The sequence below is a fragment of the Candoia aspera genome, chromosome 3 (genome assembly GCF_035149785.1).
Source record: "Candoia aspera isolate rCanAsp1 chromosome 3, rCanAsp1.hap2, whole genome shotgun sequence".
NCBI lineage: Eukaryota > Metazoa > Chordata > Lepidosauria > Squamata > Boidae > Candoia > Candoia aspera.
The window spans coordinates 43030344-43053077 of record NC_086155.1 but is presented as its reverse complement, the minus strand read 5'-3'; the positions used below and the strand labels follow the sequence as shown (position 1 = coordinate 43053077).

The 22734-nt window shown below is 42.1% G+C and overlaps 1 long non-coding RNA gene across 3 annotated transcripts; it reads left to right on the top strand.

The window, feature by feature from the left end:
• The first annotated feature begins 3042 nt into the window (after positions 1-3042).
• Positions 3043-17814, top strand: LOC134493153 (uncharacterized). 3 transcript variants are annotated; one of them, XR_010067556.1, is made up of 6 exons: positions 3043-3185; positions 8729-8900; positions 13983-14765; positions 14925-15126; positions 15261-15374; positions 15509-17814. It is a non-coding gene; the product is annotated as an uncharacterized LOC134493153 (long non-coding RNA). The 3 variants fall into 3 exon arrangements; XR_010067557.1 differs by having other exon boundaries at positions 15261-16223; positions 16668-17814; XR_010067555.1 differs by having other exon boundaries at positions 15261-17814.
• Positions 17815-22734: the final 4920 nt, after the last annotated feature.

The window sequence follows — 22734 nt, the reverse complement described above, 5'->3', positions numbered from 1 at the left end:
GGGCAAAAGGAAGAGGGGCCGACCAAGGGCAAGATGGATGGATGATATTCTAGAGGTGACGGACTCGTCCCTGGGGGAGCTGGGGGTGTTGACGACTGACAGGAAGCTCTGGCGTGGGCTGGTTCATGAAGCCATGAAGAGTCGGAAGCTACTAAACGAATAAACAACAACAACAGGGAGTTGGGGGTGGGCACCATGGTCTTGCACTGGTTCACCTCCTTCCTCCAGGGCCGGTCCCAGTCGGTGGTGATAGGGAGCGAGAGGTCTGACCCTTGGCCTCTTCTTTGTGGGGTGCCGCAGGGTTCGGTACTCTCTCTGCTCCTTTTCAACATCTATATGAAACCGCTCGGTGATATCATCCGTCACCACGGGGTGAGGTATCATCAATATGCTGATATTAATCAATTGTACATCTCCATCCTGGGTGATGTAAGTAATGCTGTGACTGTCCTCTCATGGTGTCTGGGGGCTGTAGGGGTCTGGATGGGGAAAAACAGGCTGCAACTGAACCCTGGTAAGATGGAGTGGCTGTGGGTTAATGGTTCTTCCGTATCAGGAACATTGTCATCTCTGGTTCTGGATGGGGTTGCACTGCCCCAGAGAGACCCGGTGCGTAATCTGGGGGTCCTCCTGGACTCACGGCTCCTGCTTGAAGAGCAGGTGGCAGCCGTGGCCAGGTGTCATGAGTACTGATGGCGAGCAGGAGGGGGCCTCTGTCCAGGGCGGAAAACGCATGCGTAGTACTGAGGAATTAAGCAGCCATTCAAAGAGACACAGATCAGACCCGCCTTGACTTTTGGGGTTTATCTGTCTGGGTTTTTCCCATGCTTCTTCAGTTTATTAGGATTCTGTTTTATGTAGCACTAATAAACACCAGAGACCTACTCCTCGTCTCAGCGTGATTTCTGACTGTTAGGACACCAGGAGAGCCTTTGCGAAGCTACATGCTGTGTACCAGTTACACCCTTTCCTAGATCGGGAGGCCCTTCGAACAGTCACTCACACCCTTGTTATCTCTCATATAGACTATTGCAATGCACTCTACATGTCTATCTTTAATCTTGACATCTCACCAATAACCACGTCCAGTTTGCCCTGGCTCATAGATCTTACATTCCAGGTTCCAGTGGTGTGTTGATCCTTAGAACATCAGATTCGCCGTTCACCAGCACCGTTGGCTGCTAGCTGTCCTTTCGGCTTTGAGCTAGCTGCGTCATCACGTCTGGGGCTAGTTGAACTCATCCTCTGTTCCTCCCCAGTAGCATTTTGACCATCTTCCGACCTGGGGGTCTCATCTTCCAATGGTATACTGACATATCTCTGGTTGTACTGATCCATTTAGTTTTCACTGCAAGAATACTGGGGTGGGTTGCCATTACCTTCCCCATGGATCGCATTGAGTCTGACCTCTCTGTCATGACCTTCCTGTCTTGGGTGGCCCTTCATGGTTTAGCTCATGGCATCATTGAGGTGCTCAAGATCCAGCACCACGACAAGGTAATGATCCTTTGCTGAAGCCAACTCCCTGAGCCAACCCAAAAGGATATCATGGTCGATGGTATTGAAAGCCGCTGAGAGATCAAGGAGAGCAAGGATGGATGCACTGCCACCATCCCACTCCCACCAGAGATCATCCATAAGTACAACCAATGCTGGTTCTGTTCCATAACCGGGCCTGAAACCTGACTGAAAGGGGTCCAGATAATCCGTTTCCTCCAGGACCCTCTGGAGCTGCAAAGCTACCACTTTCTCAACCACCTTTCCCACAAAGGGAAGGTGGGAGACCGAACAAAAATTGTCCAGAACAGTAGGGTCCAGCAATGGCTTCTTGAGGAGGGGGTGCACCAGTGCCTCTTTAAAGGTAGCCGGGAACACCCCATCTCCCAAGGATGTATTAACCATTGCGTGGACCCAACCACATGTCACCTCGTGGACTGCTTTTACCAGCCAGGAGGGGCATGGGTCTAGATGACATGTGGTGGCATTTACTGTCTGTAGGTTATCCTGTCCACTTCCTCAGGTCCAACAGGATTAAACTGCTCCCAGATAACTGGGTAAGCCTGTTCCCCTGTTATCTTTCCAGACCAAGCTTCGCACCTGGAGTCTAACTTGGAGCAGATCCGAGCAATTTTGTCCTGCAGATGCTCAGCAAATTCCTCTGCACTGCCCTATAGTTGGGTCACTGAACCCACCCTCCCCAAAAGGGATCGAGTGATCTTAAACAGGGCCGTCGGGCGGCATTCTGCAGATGCAATAAGAGCCGAGAAGTATTGACACTTCGCTACTTCTATCGCCACAAGGTAGGCCTTAATAGCGGCTGTAACCTGTGTTCGGTCGAATTCAGTCTTTAGCATATGAAGCTCTAATTTTTTCTTTGCACTGGCATGGTCAATTAAGTTTTGTGTTTCAGGTTTTATGCTTCTCTGCAATAAAGATTCTAAACCTGCCTGACTGTATAAATGAGCCAAGTCTAGACAAGACCTGAACTAAGGGTTAAGTATCTTAAAATCTATGGTTTACTGTCCACATTGTGTGAAAGTTCCTCATGCCACCTTTGCTTTGGATTTAACTGAAATGGATTTGAAAGATGATTATATAGTGAAAAACAGGATGTTCTCACCTCTCAGTGATAAATGAGAGTTTGATTTAAATTTTATCTATCTACATGTATATCTATATCTATCATCTCTATCTATCATCTATCTATTTCTACCTATCTACCTATCTTCATTCCTTTAAAATGGAATGGTGGAAAAAATATAGAAGCAGTTTTCAGCATAGTATAAGCCTCAGATAATTCAACCCAGTTGTTCAAAATGTTATATTTCTTTTCAGTGAAAAAAAAGGTTTTGGCAGAAAATACACAAATCAAACAATTACAACATTAAGGGAATTACTGCATTTTCATTTCAAACAAAAGCTGGCCAGATATTTTCTTATCCAAATTTAAAAGAGGAAGTTAATAATTTATCCTTTATCTTCCTATCCCCTAGAAACTCTTTATCATTTTTCTGAGAATTTTATAATTACTCAACACTTTTATACAGAGAGGTTAATAATTTGAGCTCCATACCATTATAACTTTTAGATCCTTCTTCATCAATACATTAAACAGGAAAAAGATTTTTCTCTCTTGCTGTTGGGAAGTGAATTACATTGAGATCTTTGGCACATATATGCTAATGGTAAGTTTTGCACAATTCAATTATTTCAATTTAACATTCTGAAGAAAAGTGTTGGACATTGGCATGTTAGGAAACTAATAATTAACTAAAGAGCAGTCTATTCAAACCAATATTCCAATGCACAAAAGGGCAAAACAAAGCATATTAATGGAAAGGAAATGAGGAATTCCAGAAATTGGTGGAAAAAGTTCTTTGTTACAGAAATCTGTTGTTTATTTCTCATAAGAATTCATTACCAAAAGACATCATGTTTCTGTTTAGTAGCTATACCATTATCAGTAGGGTATTCAGCTGTTTGTAAAGAAACAGGCTATTGGCGTGCATTCCAATTATATTTTTATTTTTTGTGCCTTTGAGTCAGCATTGACTCCCGGCAACTGCCTAGCAAGTCCCTGCAGATTTCTTGGAAAGATTTCAGAAGTGGTTTGCCATTGCCTTTTTCCCAGGGCTGAGAGAGGGTGACTGGCCCAAGGTTACCAGCAGCTTTGTACCTAAGAGGGGACTAGAACTCACGGTCTTCCAGTTTCTGGCCTGGTGCCTTAACCACTACACCAAACTGGCTCTATATTCCAAATTCAAAGGCCTGTTATTTTGGTTATAACAATGTTACTCAGGGCATATCCACACTTACTGTTTAAACTGTTCCTGTCCTGTGTGTCTTGTCAGCTTAACTTTTAGCCAGTTTAAGAAAACTCTGACTGGATTAAGACTCTTTGGAACAGATTGCAAAGAATTCAGTCCAGACAGCAGGCTACCACATTTTCTAATTGGACAATTCTCCTGCTGTGCTCTCACCTATGTCAGAGAAGATATAGATTCTTATTATGCTATAGATTCTTATTATGATGGTTTGTCTTCTGGATGCATATCATCTGTACTTCTCTTTTTATTGTTTCTTGGTTTATTAAGTGAAACCAACCAGAACTGTTTAGCGTTAGACAGCATCTTGTTGTTTATTCGTTTAGTTGCTTCCAACTCTTTGTGACTTCATGGACCAGCCCACGCCAGAGCTTCCTGTCAGTCGTCAACACCCCCAGCTCCCCCAGGGATGAGTCCGTCACCTCTAGAATATCATCCATCCACCATGCCCTTGGTCGGCCCCTCTTCCTTTTGCCCTCCACTCTCCCTAGCATCAGCATCTTCTCCAGGGTGTCCTGTCTTCTCATTATGTGGCCAAAGTATTTCAGTTTTGCCTTTAATATCGTTCCCTCAAGTGAGCAGTCTGGCTTTATTTCCTGGAGGATGGACTGGTTGGATCTTCTTGCAGTCCAAGGCACTCTCAGAATTTTCCTCCAACACCACAGTTCAAAAGCATCTATCTTCCTTCTCTCAGCCTTCCTTATGGTCCAGCTCTCGCAGCCATATGTTACTACGGGGAACACCATTGCTTTAACTATGCGGGCCTTTGTTGTCAGTGTGATGTCTCTGCTCTTAACTATTTTATCAAGATTTGTCATTGCTCTTCTCCCAAGGATTAAGCGTCTTCTGATTTCCTGACTGCAGTCAGCATCTGCAGTAATCTTTGCACCTAGAAATACAAAGTCTTTCGCTGCTTCTACATTTTCTCCCTCTATTTGCCAGTTATCGATCAAGCTGGTTGCCATAATCTTGGTTTTTTTGAGGTTTAGCTGCAAGCCAGCTTTTGCACTTTCTTCTTTCACCTTTATCATAAGGCTCCTCAGTTCCTCTTCGCTTTCAGCCATCAAAGTGGTATCATCTGCATATCTGAGATTGTTAATGTTTCTTCCAGAGATTTTAACTCCAGCCTTGGATTCCTCAAGCCCAGCATGTCGCATGATGTGTTCTGCGTACAAGTTGAATAGGTAGGGTGAGAGTATACAGCCCTGCCTTACTCATTTCCCAATCTTAAACCAGTCCGTTGTTCCGTGGTCTGTTCTTACTGTTGCTACTTGGTCGTTATACAGATTCTTCAGGAGGCAGACAAGTTGACTTAGTATCCCCATACCACTAAGAATTTGCCACAATTTGTTATGGTCCACACAGTCAAAGGCTTTAGAATAGTCAATAAAACAGAAATAGATGTTTTTCTGAAACTCCCTGGCTTTTTCCATTATCCAGCGGATATTGGCAATTTGGTCCCTAGTTTCTCTGCCTTTTCTAAACCCAGCTTGTGCATCTGGCAATTCTCGCTCCATGAATTGCTGAAGTCTACCTTGCAGGATCTTGAGCATTACCTTACTGGCATGTGAAATGAGTGCCACTGTTCGATAGTTTGAACATTCTTTAGTGTTCCCCTTTTTGGTATGGGGATATAAGTTGATTTTTTCCAATCTGATGGCCATTCTTGTGTTTTCCAAATTTGCTGGCATATAGCATGCATTACCTTGACAGCACCATCTTGCAAGATTTTGAACAGTTCAGCTGGGATGCCATCGTCTCCTGTTGCCTTGTTATTAGCAATGCTTCTTAAGGCCCACTCAACCTCACTCTTCAGGATGTCTGGCTCTAGCTCACTGACCACACCATCAAAGCTATCCCCGATATTGTTATCCTTCCTATACAGGTCTTCTGTATATTCTTGCCACCTTTTCTTGATCTCTTCTTCTTCTGTTAGGTCCTTGCCATCTTTGTTTTTGATCATACCCATTTTGGCCTGGAATTTACCTCCAATGTTTCTAATTTTCTGGAAGAGGTCTCTTGTCCTTCCTATTCTATTGTCGTCTTCCACTTCCATGCATTGCTTGTTTAAAAATAATTCCTTATCTCTTCTGGCTAACCTCTGGAATTTTGCATTTAATTGGGCATATGTCCCCCTATCACTGTTGCCTTTTGTTTTCCTTCTTTCTTGGGCTACTTCTAGTGTCTCAGCAGACAGCCATTTGCCTTCTTGGTTTTCTCTTTCTTTGGGATGTATTTTGTTGCCCCCTCCTGAACTATGTTGCGAACCTCTGTCCAGAGTTCTTCCGGGACCCTATCTACTAAGTCCAGTCCCTTAAATCGATTCTTCACCTCCACTGCATATTCCTTAGGGATACTAGTGAGCTCATATCTAGCTGATCTGTTGGTCTTCCCTAATCTCTTTAGTCTGATCCTAAATTGTGCAGTAAGAAGTTCGTGATCGGAACTACAGTCAGCTCCAGGTCTTGTTTTTACCGACTGTACAGATGTCCGCCACCTTTGGCTGCAAAGGATGTAGTCAATCTGATTTCGGTGTTGTCCATCTGGTGAAGTCCATGTATAAAGCCATCTCTTAGGTTGTTGGAAGAGCGTGTTTGTTATGCAGAGTGAGTTGTCTTGGCAAAATTCTATCAGCCTATGTCCTGCTTCATTTTGTTCTCCCAGGCCATGCTTACCTGTAATTCCAGGTGTCATTTGACTGCCCACCTTAGCATTCCAGTCTCCCGTGATGAAAATAACATCTCTTTTAGGCGTGTTGTCCAGTAGGTGCTGCAGATCCTCATAGAACTGCTCTACTTCAGCTTCTTCAGCATTTGTGGTTGGGGCGTATATTTGGATCACTGTGATGTTAGATGGCTTGCCCTGAATTCGAATTGAGATCATTCTATCGTTTTTTGGATTGTATCCAAGCACTGCTTTAGGTACTTTACTATTAATTATGAAGGCTACTTCATTTCTTCTGTGGTCCTCTTGTCCACAGTAGTAGATTGGATGGTCATTTGATGTGAAGTGGCCCATTCCAGTCCATTTCAGTTCACTGATAGGATTGTCTTTTTGACAACTGACAAGAAAATCAGGAATGAGTTTCTCTCTATCTCTATGTTTATGTTATTTGTTTATTTATTTAAAATATTTATATGGCCACCTATCTTAATCAACTCTGGGTGGCTCACAACAGCAAATCTCTCTCTCTATCTCTATCTCTATGAATAGCTCCATTTAGCCTTATGGAAATTCAATTAATTCACCCTGGGTTATAAAAAAGAGGCCCAATTTTTAGATACCTTACTGACTGTACCCTACAACACTTCACCACATAAAGAGATTAGAAGCTACTGAGGACATACATTTCAACTGGCATCCAGGATCTGGTGTGAAACAACAATATTGCTGACACAAATGGAAGCAGTGACCAGAGTTGTATTAGATACTCTACCTATGTCAAAATAGAGAGATACAATTCAACAGTGATTCAGTCAGATTAATTACCACTAAATTGATTAGATAATTTAGATACTTCTGAATACGTACAAAAATAAGGTAAAGGTAAAGGTAAAGGTTTCCCTTGACGTAAAGTCCAGTCGAGTCCGACTCTAGGGGGCGGTGCTCATCTCCGTTTCTAAGCCTTGGAGCCGGCGTTGTCCATAGGACACTTCCGGGTCATGTGGCCAGCATGACTCACGGAATGCCGTTACCTTCCCGCCAAAGCGGTACCTATTGATCTACTCACATTTGTATGTTTTCGAACTGCTAGGTGAGCAGGAGCTGGGATTAACAATGGGAGCTCACCCCGCCGCGCGGTTTCGAACCGCCAACCTTCCGATCGACAGCTCAGCGGTTTAACCCGCAGCACCACAGCTTTTCCCAAAATGATTCAGTTAAACAATTTGAGCATCCAAACCAAATTGGATCAATTCTACAAATAGAATCAGTGATTCAAGTCAGATTTTACTTGGCTTGCACAGGCCTATCAGTTATCTTATCTTTAATCTTATCTATCTCATCTATCTCATCTCATCTTAACTTTACACTCACAAAGAGAGAGCTTTCAATCAAGTCTGGAAATGTTGGTTAAAGGAGAATTAAAACTGCCAAAAGAAATGCAAGTATTCAATATGACAAGCAAAAAAATATATGTGAAAATCATATTCTTAAGAACCATGAGATCAATACATTCTTTTAGAAAAGCACAGCTGAAACACAAAACCTGCAAGGGGAATATGAATGACAGCTACGAACAGGAAGCTCCATGGCTCGCCAACAAAAAATAGTAAAATAAAATAAATATGCCTGTTGAATGAGAAAAGAGTGACACTCCTTTTCTTGTCAGTTTATCACATTTGATCCTATCTAGGGTTATCAGATATTTGGCAAAAAGAGGACATGTCCTCATGTCCTCCATCTGATAGGCATTGTCCAGCTTTTTGAATATCTTGATTTTTTTGAGAGGGGTGTTTTCACAGCAGTAGTCATTCAAACTTTTGCGGATTGTGATCTTGTAAATTGTCTGCTTCTTTCTTCTTCTCATCTGTTGGTAGCGTCAACAGCCTAGATTTACATTATTTAATTTATTTCCTGATTCCAGCAATCAGCTTCAATCCAGCCCCTTCCAATCTATAATCACTGTAGTCTGCAGATCACATGACTTGTCATATGTTTCTATGATGAAATTTGAAAAGCATGTTGTTGATTCTATCTGGAAAAAGTGATTTCATATACATGTAGCCCTAAGTATATGTTTATTTTTTGCAGATTTTTGCTGTAATTTTTGTTGTAGATGCCAAGAAACTGAAACAGTTACTGTATCCTCCTCCCCCCCCCCGCCCTTCGTCCACCTTTCCAATTGTCCGTGTCCTCCTTTGCCTGCTCAGATATCTGGTAACCTTAACCCTATCTGGTTTCAGGCTGTGGAAGTGCTGGCTCTGTCCTAAGCCGATATTCCTCTGGGGTCTCTTCCAAAGGCTGGAGTTTTCCTCACTGCCGCTGCAATGGTGGCATTTCCTTGCAGCCAGGCTGGGCTCCTAACATGGATGTTGCTGCTGCCACTGCTGCTGTTGTCCTCATCTGAAGTTCAAAGTAAGGAATGAAGGCTTTTGGGAGCTTGCCTTTGGTTTCTGGAAGAAAAGGGGCTGAGGCTCAGTCTGGGCTGGAAGACCTGGCTTCACCGAGCCTAACTGCTTTCTGAGAGAGAACCGAGGCTTCCACGAGCCAGAGTCCCGCTTCTCTGAAAGCTGGGTGAGGGAGTGTTGACAGAATGCCTTTTTAAAATTTTGCTTCGCTTTATGCCTGCCAAAGCTCTTTTGGAGGGCAAGGCTAACATTGCTTGGGGCTTCATCCATTATCTCTCTTCTTAATTCCTTCCAGTGTGGGCAGCTTTAAGGTTGTGCTCTCTTGTGCTAAAGGGGATCTTATTTCTATGCTGGTCCTGCCAATATAATTGGGAGCTCGGCTCTCAGCATTTTGAAGGTGAGTCCAAAGCTGATCAGTCCAGGGCAGAATCATGGGCCAGACCTGACTTCTGAATGCGGTATGAAGTCATTTGAGGGTGGGTGAATTGGGGCCAGACTAACACAGGTATTGGCCTAAATATTTATTGCTTTTAAGAAGAGGGGGGTGGTAATGTGGCTCCTTTCTCATGGGCCAGCCTTTTCCCTGTGGCACTGTATCTCATTGTGCCTGCCTACTTCTTCTACTTCTACTTCTACTTCTACTTCGTAACTAACATAGAATATTCTCAATACAGGTAGTCCTCACTTAACAACCACTCATTTAGTGACAGTTCAGACTTACAGACTTTTTCAATATTGTTGAAAAAAGCTGACTTGCAACGAGTCCTCACACTTATGTCCGTTGCTACCTCCCCGCAGTCACATGATCACGATTTGGGCGCTTGGCAACTGGTTTGCATTTATGACTGTTGCACCATTCCATGGTCAGGTGATTGCCATTTTTAACCTTCTTGGCCAGCATCTGGCAAGCAAAAACAATGGGGAACTGCATGATTTGCTTAATGACTACTTAATGCCACTTCACTTGGGAACCAAAATTCCAGTCCCAATTGTGGTCGTTAAGTGAGGACTACATGTAAGCCACAGATCTGACACAACCAAGTCCTGCTGGGATGACATTCAGCTTTGCCACTTTGCCCTGTCCAGATTAGCAGTTGTTGAACCAGTGATGGAGGATTCATTCCCAGGAGGGCCAAGCTTGCCAAGTATTTGTACAAACCCTCCTGGCATCCCAGAAGCTTCACTGCATAAGGGCAAGTCAGTGGGCACTCTTCAGTGTCATGCCAAGCCTGGCACTACAGAAAGGGAGGTGGAAAACTAACAGTTTACTTTCAAACAATTTTACCCACATTACTCCCTTGGAATCTTTTGTGTGTTGTGCTACAGTTTTAAGAAGTAGGGCTTTTATCTAGATCCACTTATAGCACTGTCTTTGATAAATGTAGACAATCAGGAAACAAACACACAAATGGATCATAGAACAAATTAGCCAGAATTCTTACTCAGAGCAACAATGATGAGGCCCTATCACATTTTGGAGCCATCATGCTGAAATGTAGTTCCCTTGAGAAGTCCACCATGCTTGGAAAATTGATGGCAAGAGAGGAAGAGGACAGCCAGTGGCCAGGTGGACAGATTTGACTGTAATAGTAATCAATGCTCCATTCAGAGTGTTAAAAGGCCAAACTGAAAACAGATTATTCTGGGGAGAATCTAACCATGTGGTTGCTCAGACTTGATACTACTTTGATGGTAACTAATCAATCTATCAATCATGTCTTAACTGAGGCATTTTTTTCTTAAAAACAATCATAGTTACTACTCATATTGGAAGCCAAAGTTGTGTCCAAACATATTTCATGATGCAGCACAGAAGCAGAGATCATGAAACATGTTCTTTGGTTTTCGCTAACTGACTTGTTCACTTGACCATTTCTCCAATAACCGGTTGTCATGTTCACTGTTTCAATGTATAGTATACATTGTAACATTTCACATGCCATGGTGCTGACGCGCGTTTCTGTTTGGGAGGGAGCTGCTGTGAAACCTTGTACCAAGCTCTGTATCTGCGTTCATTACAATGGAATGTGTTTGGGTTATGTTCTCTGTTCAAGGACTTTTCCCGCAGACCATCAGAAACCGTTAGGAGCGCCTGGGATTGTGAACTTGGGAAGATTCTACGGGGGGAGGGATCTCATTTACACTGAGGGTTTTTAGTTTGCATTTGGCGCGCTTTTATAATTCTCAGCTTTCTCTGTGATCCTGCATACTAATCTTTAATAAATCAGATATCTTTGCATTCCTGCTCATGAGTCTGATAGTGTTTTAGAATAGGCAACCATTACACCAGTTTCTAGAAAAACAGATTGTAAACACCAACTGAAAGCCAAGAGGGTAAAGTCCTGTTTGACAACATGAAACCTGAACTCTGAAAACAAGAACCAGGGGAGATTATTTATTTATGTGTTTATTTAAAAGACTTTAAGTCACTGTGTAGAGCTATGTGCACACAGAACATTGGCTCCACATTCAGCTAAGGCAACATCCACAGATATAATAGCTGTGGTACAAGGTTTATAGAATCATTTTAGATACTGCCTTAAAATGTAGTTTCATTTCAAGGTTTTTAAGGCAAGCCCATAAAGAATGTGTGAAGTGTAAGTCAGCTTGGCTTGGAGTTCCATGGCTTTGAACCTCTTACTGGTGGAAAGGGCCTAATTCAATTTAACTTGCTTCACAGAGTTGTTGCTATGCCAAAAAATAGGGGGAGGGAATGCTATGTATGCCACCTTGAGCACTCTTTGCAATCTAGTTAATAAAATAAATATGTGGGTACTCAAGCACAATGCGTCCCTCTGCTTTCCTTGTGGTGCATGCTCTGCCTCTTTGCAGCATGCAGGGAATGTCACAACACATGAAGAAAAGGGGCAGAGCTTGCACCACAGCTTTTATCAGTTTGACCCTCACCTTGGCCCCTGCCTCCAGTCATTGCTGCTCAAGAAGTATTTATGAGGCAAAACTCAGACAAGGGACAGGATTGGAAGGAGTTTTCAAATAATCTGCTCCAGGTCATTAAAGTCTGTGCTACACAACGTAAGGCCCAGAGACGCACATGCATGTCATGGATGCATTCCAGAGCCCCTGCCAAAATTACCACCAAATTGTATTTTTAATACTAAAAAGGGAAAAGTAGTCAGAAATCCTTTCAACTGTATTCATTCAGTTGGTTTTTGCTTAAATCAGGTTTTATTTCGGCCTTGGCTATTTTGTGTGTGGCCCTCTGCATGAAAAAAATTGTGAAGATTCAAGTTTTAAAGGTTAAGAGCAGACAGGTCAATTGAGTTTCAAATTGTATGGGCAGCCATTGTGACTGGCACAAAATTGGATTTTAATTTTCAAACATTCTGCTTCAACCACCATCAGACCAGACCTGCTAAATTTCTAACAGCTGCAGATCCTAGATCATCTGAAGCATCCCTGCACTATTAAGTGTACCAGAGTATTCCAGTTTTGTGAAGATTCATGTACGGGGTAACCAGTGTCTGATCCAGCTACTGCGTGGAAGGCTGTGTGTGGTATGCAGTGGTGGTATCAGTCATTACAGGTAGTCCTCACTTACTGACTGTGATTGCAACCAGCAACTCCATTGCTAAGCGATGCAGTCATAAAGCGCGATGTCATGTGACCATGCTGATTTATAACAGCAGTTGTGGCAGTTCCAGTTACCATCATTAAGTGATTCCCACATAATCGTTAGTTGTGATGTCACGTGATTGCCATTTGCAACCTCCTGCACCCAAATTGCAATCACATGACCACACAGATGCTGTGACAGCCGGAACGACGAGGATCAGTCGTAAGTCTCCCCGTGCAGCACCATTGTAACTTCGAATAGTCACTGAATGAGTAGACGTTAAGCAAAGACTACCTGTACTGTACTTAGTGTTTGCCCATCCGGTGGCCTGCAGGCCCAGATAGAGAAAGAGGTTACCCTTGGCAGAGGCCTGAATAAATTGCAGATTCAGGATGACATGGGGTGGGGTCCACTTTTAGAACAGAATCTCAGCCGCTGGCCAGCTCACCTGACTGTAAAATTGGGGACCGCTCTATATAACAGAGAGGTTTTTAAAAATACCTTGGTTTGGGCAATAGTTACATGAATCGACCTTTTACTTTTACTTTTGCCCCTCCTTCAAACAGTAAGCTGAAGAATACCAAAAATAAGTCAGTAACAAACTATGCATGATGGGAGACATTGGGAGCATTTACTCACTGATGATGAGCCAATAATCCTGTGAGGTGGGTTGGGCTAAGAGAGGGCGACTAGTCCAAAGTCCTATGGTGGTTTTGCCTGGCTAACAATAGACCTGAGCCTATGCCTCCCCAGTCCTTGCCTAACACCTTCTAAAAAAAGCTAAGTCAGGTTTCTCTTTTCCTGTGATATGATACACTGAAACGCCATTGCGTTCTGTCAAATGTAGAAGTTTCTGACCTGAAATGGATCATTCGAACCTCCATCTCACAGTCCAAATGTTCTGCTTTGAGATCAAAACACTTCCAATAACGTTGGAATGGGATATTCAGCCTTGTGTTTTTGCACATCTTGTTTCTTTTCTTGCTGAAACTAAAGGGGTCCAAAACAGGAGAGAGGATTCTGTATACTTGCTGGTAACTGTGCCACAGTTTGAAGGAGTACATGATAATTAGACAATGTTTTAAAATCAGAAGGCATTTTCTCTTCATTCTCTGAAAACTTTGTCATAAGAATTTGGAAAACTCATTTTCCCTAGACTTCCAATCTTTTTTTAAAATTTTTTTCCCATGCCTTTATATTTCTACTGATGCTCCCTTCTCCAGTATTGGCAAAACATTTGTAGAAAAGGTTTGTCTGAAATAATATATAATGTATTGAGGAGCAGATGCCAGGTTTTCTTTGGTCATTTGACTCATTGGATGCCTTTGGACCGGTAATTATTCTCAGCTAGCCTGTCAAGCAAAGCAGTGGTGGCAGAATACTATCCTCAGACTGCAAGTCCTTTCCAAGAGGTGTTTGGCAACATGTGGGAAGATGCGCAAAATGCCTCTCTTAGCTGGCTCTTTTTCTAACCCATGCAGCTGCTTCATAAGCTGCTCTTGGTTGTCTCCACAGACAAGGACAAGCCCAGCTGGTGAAGGGGAACAGGCATGTACAGACAGCTGGGAACAGCTCACAAAGCAGCTGTACACTGCACAGCAACTCTTTGAAGGATTTACACAGCCCTATAATGGAGATAGGGGATGCGGTGGCGCTGCGGGTTAAACCGCTGAGCTTGCCGATCGGAAGGTCGGCAGTTCGAATCCGCATGACGGGGTGAGCTCCCATTGCTAGTCCCAGCTCCTGCCAACCAAGCAGTTCGAAAACATGCAAATGTGAGTAGATTGATAGGTACCGCTTCAACGGGCAGGTAACGGCGTCCGTTTAGTCATGCCGGCCACATGACCACGGAAGTTGTTGAGGTTTTCCTACTAACGATTAAGACTGCTATTGTACCTAATCATTTTGGCCGGGTGAAGAGGTTGTATTTGATTGTCTCCTTTCACGTGCTTCATGCAAATCGCCTGGGGAGAGGATCCTGCCCAGACTTGTTTCTTACTTCCTCTTTTTCTCTCTGCTGATATGTAGCAAGCCAGGAGAGCTAAGTCCTTTAAATATGTTTTGCTTTTTGTAAATAAATTATTTTTATAGATATGCCTGGTGTGTGTGACTTTTCTGATCTCTCCTGGGCTAAAGGCTTTCCCAGCATTCTGCCAACAGAAGTGTCTACGGACAAACGCCGGCTCTTCGGCTTTGAAACAGAGATGAGCACCACCCCCTAGAGTCAGACACAACTGGACTTAATGTCAAGGGAAACCTTTACCTTTACCTACAATGGAGATGGAGAGAGATAATGCTGTAAGTTCCTTGGTAGCAACATGAGATAAAACTGCAGTCCCTCCACCTGTGCAATTTGCAGCACATTAACTCAGAGGCATAGAAGAACTGTCCCCATCCACTTTGACTATCTCCCCCAGCACGAAAGTTTCTTTCACACTGAGGATTTTCTGCCCACAGATTTCATTTGCAGACCTACGATTAGACTAGGAAGTCATTCCCATCCAAGATGGGAGAGTGGAAGATGTGTTTCAAGCTTCGTATCCGTATAACAGTCGCATATCATTTCGGTGCAATTCTGGCTACACTTTGGTAGGGGCTGCTTTTGTTAAATGTGATGCTGATAGTACATGGAATCCTCCTGTTCCAAGCTGTGTTGAACGTAAGTATATAATTTTTCTTAAATCTTTGTTGAACTTCAGTGCTGAACTGAACTAAAGTTGCAAACTTTAACTTCGGGCATCATGGATCGGTGGAGAAAACTACATAAACATTTTTCCCTCTCTTTTTGGCTAGGTGTAGCCCCCACCCCTACCAAACCAGCCAGACCCCCCACACCTGCTGTTCCTCCTACCCCCCCAATTCCCCCTATGCCTGGCACTGTTCCTCCAGAAGACGATGAGGCTAAAGGTGAGTCATAACGTGATTGGACAGCTAACCGCAGCCCCGTTTCAGGGTTCAGGGGATTTGGCCTTGAAGGAAAGACGCTGGTGCCCTGCAGCCACGTCCACGTTTTCTAACTGCTTTCCGTCCTTTTCTTCTAGTGCAGCTTTCGTACAGAATGGCTTGCAGCTGTGAGGTTGTGGGTCCATGAGGAATAGCTTTCATTTCCTTTAACAACAGACTATCATGTGGTATTTCTTTGCATTTTGAAAGAGGTATGACATGAGTTGATGTCTGAGGAATGCAGATGTAAATCTCCCTTTTGCCCGTGGAACAAATATGGCCCCCTGCGAAACACTGAGTGTAACGAAATTATCCCGCAGCGCTATTGAATCCAGTTTACTATCACCATGGTTGTAAGTGCAGTGTGCAATTTTTAAAAGAGAAGTTCTTGGTTCATGCATCTTTTTTCTAGATTTAGATGGTATGGGATTTAAAAATACTCATTTTGTGATATCATTTGCACTAGTGCAGAAAGGCACTAGTCTGACTAGAAAATTTAAGTATATCCCAAATAATTCTTATTTAAGAAAGCAAGTTCTTCTTGCTTGAGGTTTGTGAAAAACTTTGAAAGTTTTTAGGGAGTATCTGCGGAAATGTTGGGAGTCAAATAGAATCCTTGAAAGAATTTCTGGTGAAGAACCCTTTAATGAGATACATTTTTGAGTATACATGTATGATATCCAGAAATAGGAATAGTTTATGTTAAAGTGAATATATGTGTCTTTTACAATGTGCATAACAGATACTGAATGATATTCTCAGTCTGTGGGCATGCCTAGAGTGAGCCAATACTATTTAGAGCAGATATCTCAGGTAACCACATAGGATTTTATAACCAGCAGCTTTTATATCTTGTATAGATGTTGACAAATCCTGAATGTTACCCAGAGGTACAAATGGGTTAACCAATCCCTGCCTCCTACAATGTACTCCACCTCCTAAAGCCCAAATTCTAAGAGTGTTTCTCAAAGTTAAGTACAAGAGGAATGGAAATTGGAGAAGAGCAAATATAAATCTTTATTTTGGCAATGGAACAAGCACAAATTCGAGATACTTCTGAGATACAGGCTCAGCTAATTTGAGCCAGGAATATGACATTCCTTACCTTATGACAAATAAAAGACATTTTATTTGTTTGTTTCTTTATAATTTCAATTTATATGGCTGCCCCAATTCAAAAATGTTCCACTGTTTAGTTAGAGTTGTGCACTATGTTGTCTTTCTAAGTGATCAAATATTATTTCCTTTTTTAAACAGAAAAGCCCCTTGAAGATCGGTTGGATAAGATTGAAAAAACACTGGATTTAATTCTGCAGAAACTCATCCTGCAACTAATGGGATAGAGAGTTGGCTAATGATGGTTGCCACAGAACATTATTTCTTTAATATTCTCTAAATGTAGGCTTAGATATGTAATCCAGGGGGTTGCAATGAGATTGGGAAAATGATCACCCTTTAAAAAAAATGTTAGCACAGAAGACAAAATAAACCTAGCACATATACCAAATTGCTTAAACTAATATTCATGCCAGATTCACAAATAAACCATCATCTTATCAACGTAGATCTTTACTGCAGGCTAGAGGAAACCATGCAAAATAATTGATTGCCCACTGCTAGTGAGAATGCACAAATTACTTTTAATATCCACTGTATTTTAACTCATTTTTTTCCTTTTGCCCTTCCATGAATAGATAGAGCCTTTATGCAATGTTTGGTAACTTTGAGACCAAGCGGTTACAGATAGTCCTCGTGTAATGACGGAAATTGGTTCCAGCAAAATGGCTGCTGAGTGAAGCACATGACTGAGAGAGACACTCTGAAGATCGCTGGTTGCTGCCATCTTATTCAGATAAAGTTGTCTTGTACAGTGTCCTGTGCCTGACCCATTTCCCCCCCCCCCCATTTTTGCCCTTTTGCAGGTGGAGAGATTGCCTAAACAAGCTATCTCTTCCTGCACTGCTTTTCTCTGCAGTGCAGCAGGTCCCTAAAAAGTGCTAACCGCAAGTTAACAAGCTCTGTGACCTTAATTAGTTGATTAGAACCCTCCTGAACTGCTTCCTGAAAACTGACCAGACCTTAACTGGTTTCACACCAAAGTCTTTTGTTGTCATAAATATGTGCATTGGTTGGCAAATGAATTTTTGTTTCCATTTATTACCATCATATTGTGGTGGACTTTGGCAGTGCCGCTGGTTCTCAGGAAGAAGGGAACACATTCCAAGGAGGTGGAGGAGATAAGCGGAGGCACAGCCCAGGAGGCAATGGTGGGCAAACGAAGAGGTCCAGAACAGCCCCGCCCTAGAGCCTTCCCAGGTTATTTCCCCTTAGGTTAGGTAGAGTAGCTTTTGTCTGGCAAGATTCTGTCTATACAGTATAAGCAAATAAAGAACCAAAGTCTGAATGGACTGATTCTTAGTTGTTATTGAGCTGGGCCTGACACGTATTTTGGAACAGTCACTATCCAAGGTAGTTTCTAAATGAAGACTACCTGAATTACACCTTTACATAACTGCCATTACTGGCTTAAGAAACATGGGTTACATCTGTTCTTGTAATGGTATGTGGGAATGATCTTGGGAGATAGGAGGAAAAGCCTCAGATTAGGCAACAGTCAGATAAGAGACAGCTGAGCCTGCAGTAGGAATGTGGGCATGGCAAACATCTCAGAAGGGACTCTTCCTAGTTTCTTGGACTGTCAAGGTGAGGAGAAGAGAGATGTATTTTCAGACTTGCAAGATTCTGTTAATGTAACCTTACAATAAAGGTAGAGCTGCTACTCCTAGGTGTGCTTCTTGTCTGGACAACCTCAAAGGGCTAACAGTTCTACTCAGCACTGCCAAAAGTCATGGATAAGGAGATAGGTGGCTTGAAATATATCAAATGCCCAGATGCCTGACTGTCATGGGAGAGTTCCAACAATTTATCCCTCAAGGAAGGAGGAATGTGTAACTGGTTGATGTGTGCACTTCTCCCTGTTCTCAGGACATGGGGAAGAAGATGGCAAAGCGTTTCCCTGAAGGTCATCTATCTGAGTCTGCACCTAAGGGTCCTGCTTTTGCTGAGCAGAGATTCAGTTAGTTGAGGCAGAAGTCTCCCTTCCAGCTCTTAGAGTCTTACAGGGTAGACCAGGTGCTGGAGGAAAGGGTAAAAAATTTCAGAGCAGAGAATGAGGGCTGGAAAAGAGTCATAAGCTCAGAAGTATTCTGATTTATGCAATAAGGCATCAGCCTATTTGTTGTGCAAGGGCAAAGTATAAGAAGTTGTGCCCACCTGACCTGGTGCTGTGTAAGATTGTGAGAGGTCTGTAGTGTTCCAAATTCTTGTAGGCTGTCTGAACTTCCAAAGGGTAGCCTTCAGAAGACTTGGCCTTTGAGGAGATCGTGCCGGTGTTGAATGAAAAGCTTCTGCGATGGCCAAAAGCTCCTTGTTAAGAAGACCATAGTGTGTTCCAGGCAACAGCAACTCTCGAGAAAGGAATTGTAATGGTTACCTAATCCCAAATACTCAGTCTCACAAGCCCGGGCTTAAAGATAACTGATTTATTAAAGGAATAGTATGCAAATACAGAGAAAGCTGAGAATGAGCAAAAGCGCGCCAAATACAAACTAAATACCCTCGCTTCAAACCCAATCCCGCCCCTCGCCCCACCATAGCAACCACCCCCTCCCAGGTGTTGGCAACGTCACACATCGGCCTGGGAAAGTAACCTTGAATACATGTCATAACCCAAACATACATTCCTGCAGAACAGCAAGGAGATTACAGCCCGGCACGGCTGAAATTCCCCTCCCCGCAAATGACAGACACGGAACAGGAAATTGACATGTGAAACGTTATGATGTTAACAGTACATTGGAATGATGAACATGACAGGAATGCAGCCAGTGTCAGGAAAGTGAAAGCTCAAAACAAAGGTTAGCAAAGGATGCTAGGAATAACAGCCACCAAATGCTCCTTTAGGTAAGTTGAAAAGAAAAGGAAAAGAAAAGGAATCACTGTATCAACTGCTCAGTTATAAGGCAAAATACTAATAAGTAACAAAAGGCAGAACTACTCACTTCCATATTGGTTCAGTCTTTTCCAACAAAATATTATGTGTTCCACCAGGAAATTGTGAAGGGCAGAGTGCAGGGGCAGGATTGAAGCTTGAGAATAATAGAAACATTGTCGGGGAATGCCTGTTTATTTTGAATGAGTTTAAATCTCCATAACTAGATGAATTGCATCCAGGGGCACTGAAGAAGCTAACTGATGGTCTGGCTGAATCCTTACTATGTATTATATTTGAGAAATCCTGTGGAACTCATGAAGTGCCAGATGACTGAAGGAGGGCAATGTCCTTATGTCCAAAAAAGGAAGAAGGAAATTCCAGTTACCATTTCCAAGCCGTGCTGTAGTCTTAAAGGGACACTAAGACTGGCCACCGCATTTCAAAATCACCAATTTGTATTTTTTAAAAAATATATGTACCCGAAGAGAGGCTTTCTACAGTGAGGAGTGTTGTAGTTCCTGGCAAATCGGCCTGCCTCATTAGCATGTAAATGAGTTTGTCCCATGGTGCAACTCTCTGTGCTTCTTGAAGAAGCTGTTCATTGTCCCTCCCTCTTTCTTCCTCCTTCCACCATCCAAGGAAGCAGCACGCTTTTGCAGCTCCCTCCATCTTGGCCACATGCATGGGCCTAGGGAAGGATTCTGCCTCTATCTCCACACAGCCTTCAGCAGCAATTAGGGCTGAGGGTAAATTAAGTTTAGGGACGAAAGAAGAACAAGAAGTCATCTTTCCTGAATGAAAATGTAACTGGACCAAATAAAATGAGTAAGATATTCTTTTACTTACTTTTGAACCTACTTTGTCTATCATTCTTTATGCTTGGGAGGGCTAAGTGTGTAAGATCAATAACCTATATTTCTCTAATGTGCTCATTAAAACTATTTTAGATAATATTCTTTTTCTGTGTGCAGCTTCTCCGCTGTGTTAAGTTCTGCTCCATTCAGTGGTCCTAGCTTTCCACCAATGGCTTCAAGGAGAAGCTGTTTCTCTTGGTGCTTAACATTATTTTTGGGATTACTTTTTAAAATTCTTTTAGGTTTTGGATTTCATTTTCCTTCCAAAGGAAATTCCAAAGATTGAGAGTAAATAATTGTCTCCATGTTATTATTTCTGTACTGAATTTCAAGATATTAGCATTTTCCTACATGTTGAATTGGCTGTTTTGAACTTTCAGTTTTCTGCTTCTACTTTCCCTGGGGAACTGTCTGCATATCTCACTTTCACTTATGTAAACACATTTTGGAATTCTTTCATATCTTCAACTTTTGCTGGTTAAGCTCCCAGGGGGCGCCATAATCTACTGCTTGAGACACAGAGGATTTTTAACAAATTTTGCCTGACTTCCACCAAGATTTTAAATGGATTCTTTCTGATTCCTACCAAGTTTTTATGCAAGGCATTCAGGACATTGTGGAAAACATGAGGTCTAAAATGTATCATCTGGTTGGGGATGTTATGGATGAAACTGAGGAATTTAACATTGACAGAAATGTCTCTTCTAAAATCAGGACTTCTGTTCAAATGCTGGATGAGGATCAGATAGGCAAGTTGAAGAAATTAAAGGGAGAGATTATGTTGCAAGCCATCAGTGAAATTGATCTTCTGATGGAACGCCATGGTAAAGAAGGGGTTACTATGTATGGGAGGTCTCCTGAAGAGAAGTCCGGGTTTTTAAGTGGGGCATACGGGCTGTTCGATTTTTTTTTAAAAGAAAAAAGCTCTGTGTGCATTGTGGGGATATGTAAATACTCTGGTTTATTTTGAAGTGGGATAAGGGTTTAAGAGAGTGAGAAGAGACTGGAGAAGACCCTGGAGAAGATGCTGATGCTAGGGAGAGTGGAAGGCAAAAGGAAGAGGGGTCGACCAAGGGCAGGATGGATGGATGATATTCTAGAGGTGACAGACTCATCCCTGGGGGAGCTGGGGGTGGTGACGACCAACAGGAAGCTCTGGCGTGGGCTGGTCCATGAAGTCACGAAGAGTTGGAAGCGATTGAATGAATAAACAACAACAACAAGGGTTTAAGAATATTTATCTGGATTGCTTTTAGGGTTTGACTGATTTCATTTATCTTTAACGATTTAGATTAAGCTTATTAAGGTATAATAAAAAATAAATGTCTGGTTTTGGGTTTAATATGATTAAGATTGTTAAAATTGTTGTATTATCAAGTACAATGGCAGACAATTTATACGTTTTTTAGTTTGATCTTTATTATAGTAGACAGGAATGTATAGAATAGTAGTAGGAAGGAAATAATTAAATAAATGTTATCTTTGGGGGGAAAGTTGATTATGAGGTTTACATTTCTTTTTCTTTTTCTTTTAATACAAGGGGAGGGAGCAACTATATATAGTGATTTTTATAAAGTGCGCATGGAATGATTTATAGAAATAATGTGATTTTGGTTTAATATAGAGTAAGGGATTGATTATGAAAAATTGTTGTATATCCTTGCTGTTAAAAGTCAGAAGTCACCTCTTTTTGTAATTTTGAAAAAATTTTCTCTTGTGTTTCTACACTTTTTTAGTTTTTTCTTTTTTTTCTTTGTAGTTTTTTTTTCTGTATCTTTGCTTGAAATTTAATAAAATTCTTTAAAAAACAAAACAAAAAACAAAAATAGGGCTGTTGAATGCACAGAAGTTGAAATGTAGCCCTTGTTGGCAACTCCTTAAAGCACCTCAAACTCTTCTGGGATAGTGATGAATTACTTAGTTTCCATTCCTCACGGAAGCTAACAGAATAGCAAATAGTGCTATTTTAAACTACAGATACAAACAGTTTAAGGGTAGGGAATTTTAAGTAGTATTTTTTTACATTGATCAACTAGCAGTGGCTCACAAGAAGCAAACCAAAGGACTGAAACTGCAAACATTTTTCTTAGTAAATGAAGTTTCTCCAAAGCTTTATGGTTATTAAAAGTACACAAGGTAGGAACTTGGAAAACGCTTCCTATTGTTCCAGACCTTAAAAAATGCCACAAACCTGGTCTAAAAATACACAAAAAGCTGTAAGACTTGGAAGAAAACTATTTGAAACAACATCTTAATTTTCCATGACTGATCAGCAAACAGAAGACAAACTACAGAGGAAATGATCTCTCTGGTGTGCACTTCCTCTAATTTTTATCAGTGAAAGAAGGTTTGGCCAATTGACTAGGAGGGTGACTTTTCCTTCCGCCAAGGGTGCCCTACCTTAGTTTACTGGGTGCCACCTTTAGCACTGCCCTACCCTGAAGTTCATTCTTCCAGCTGCTCTTGTGGCGAGCTC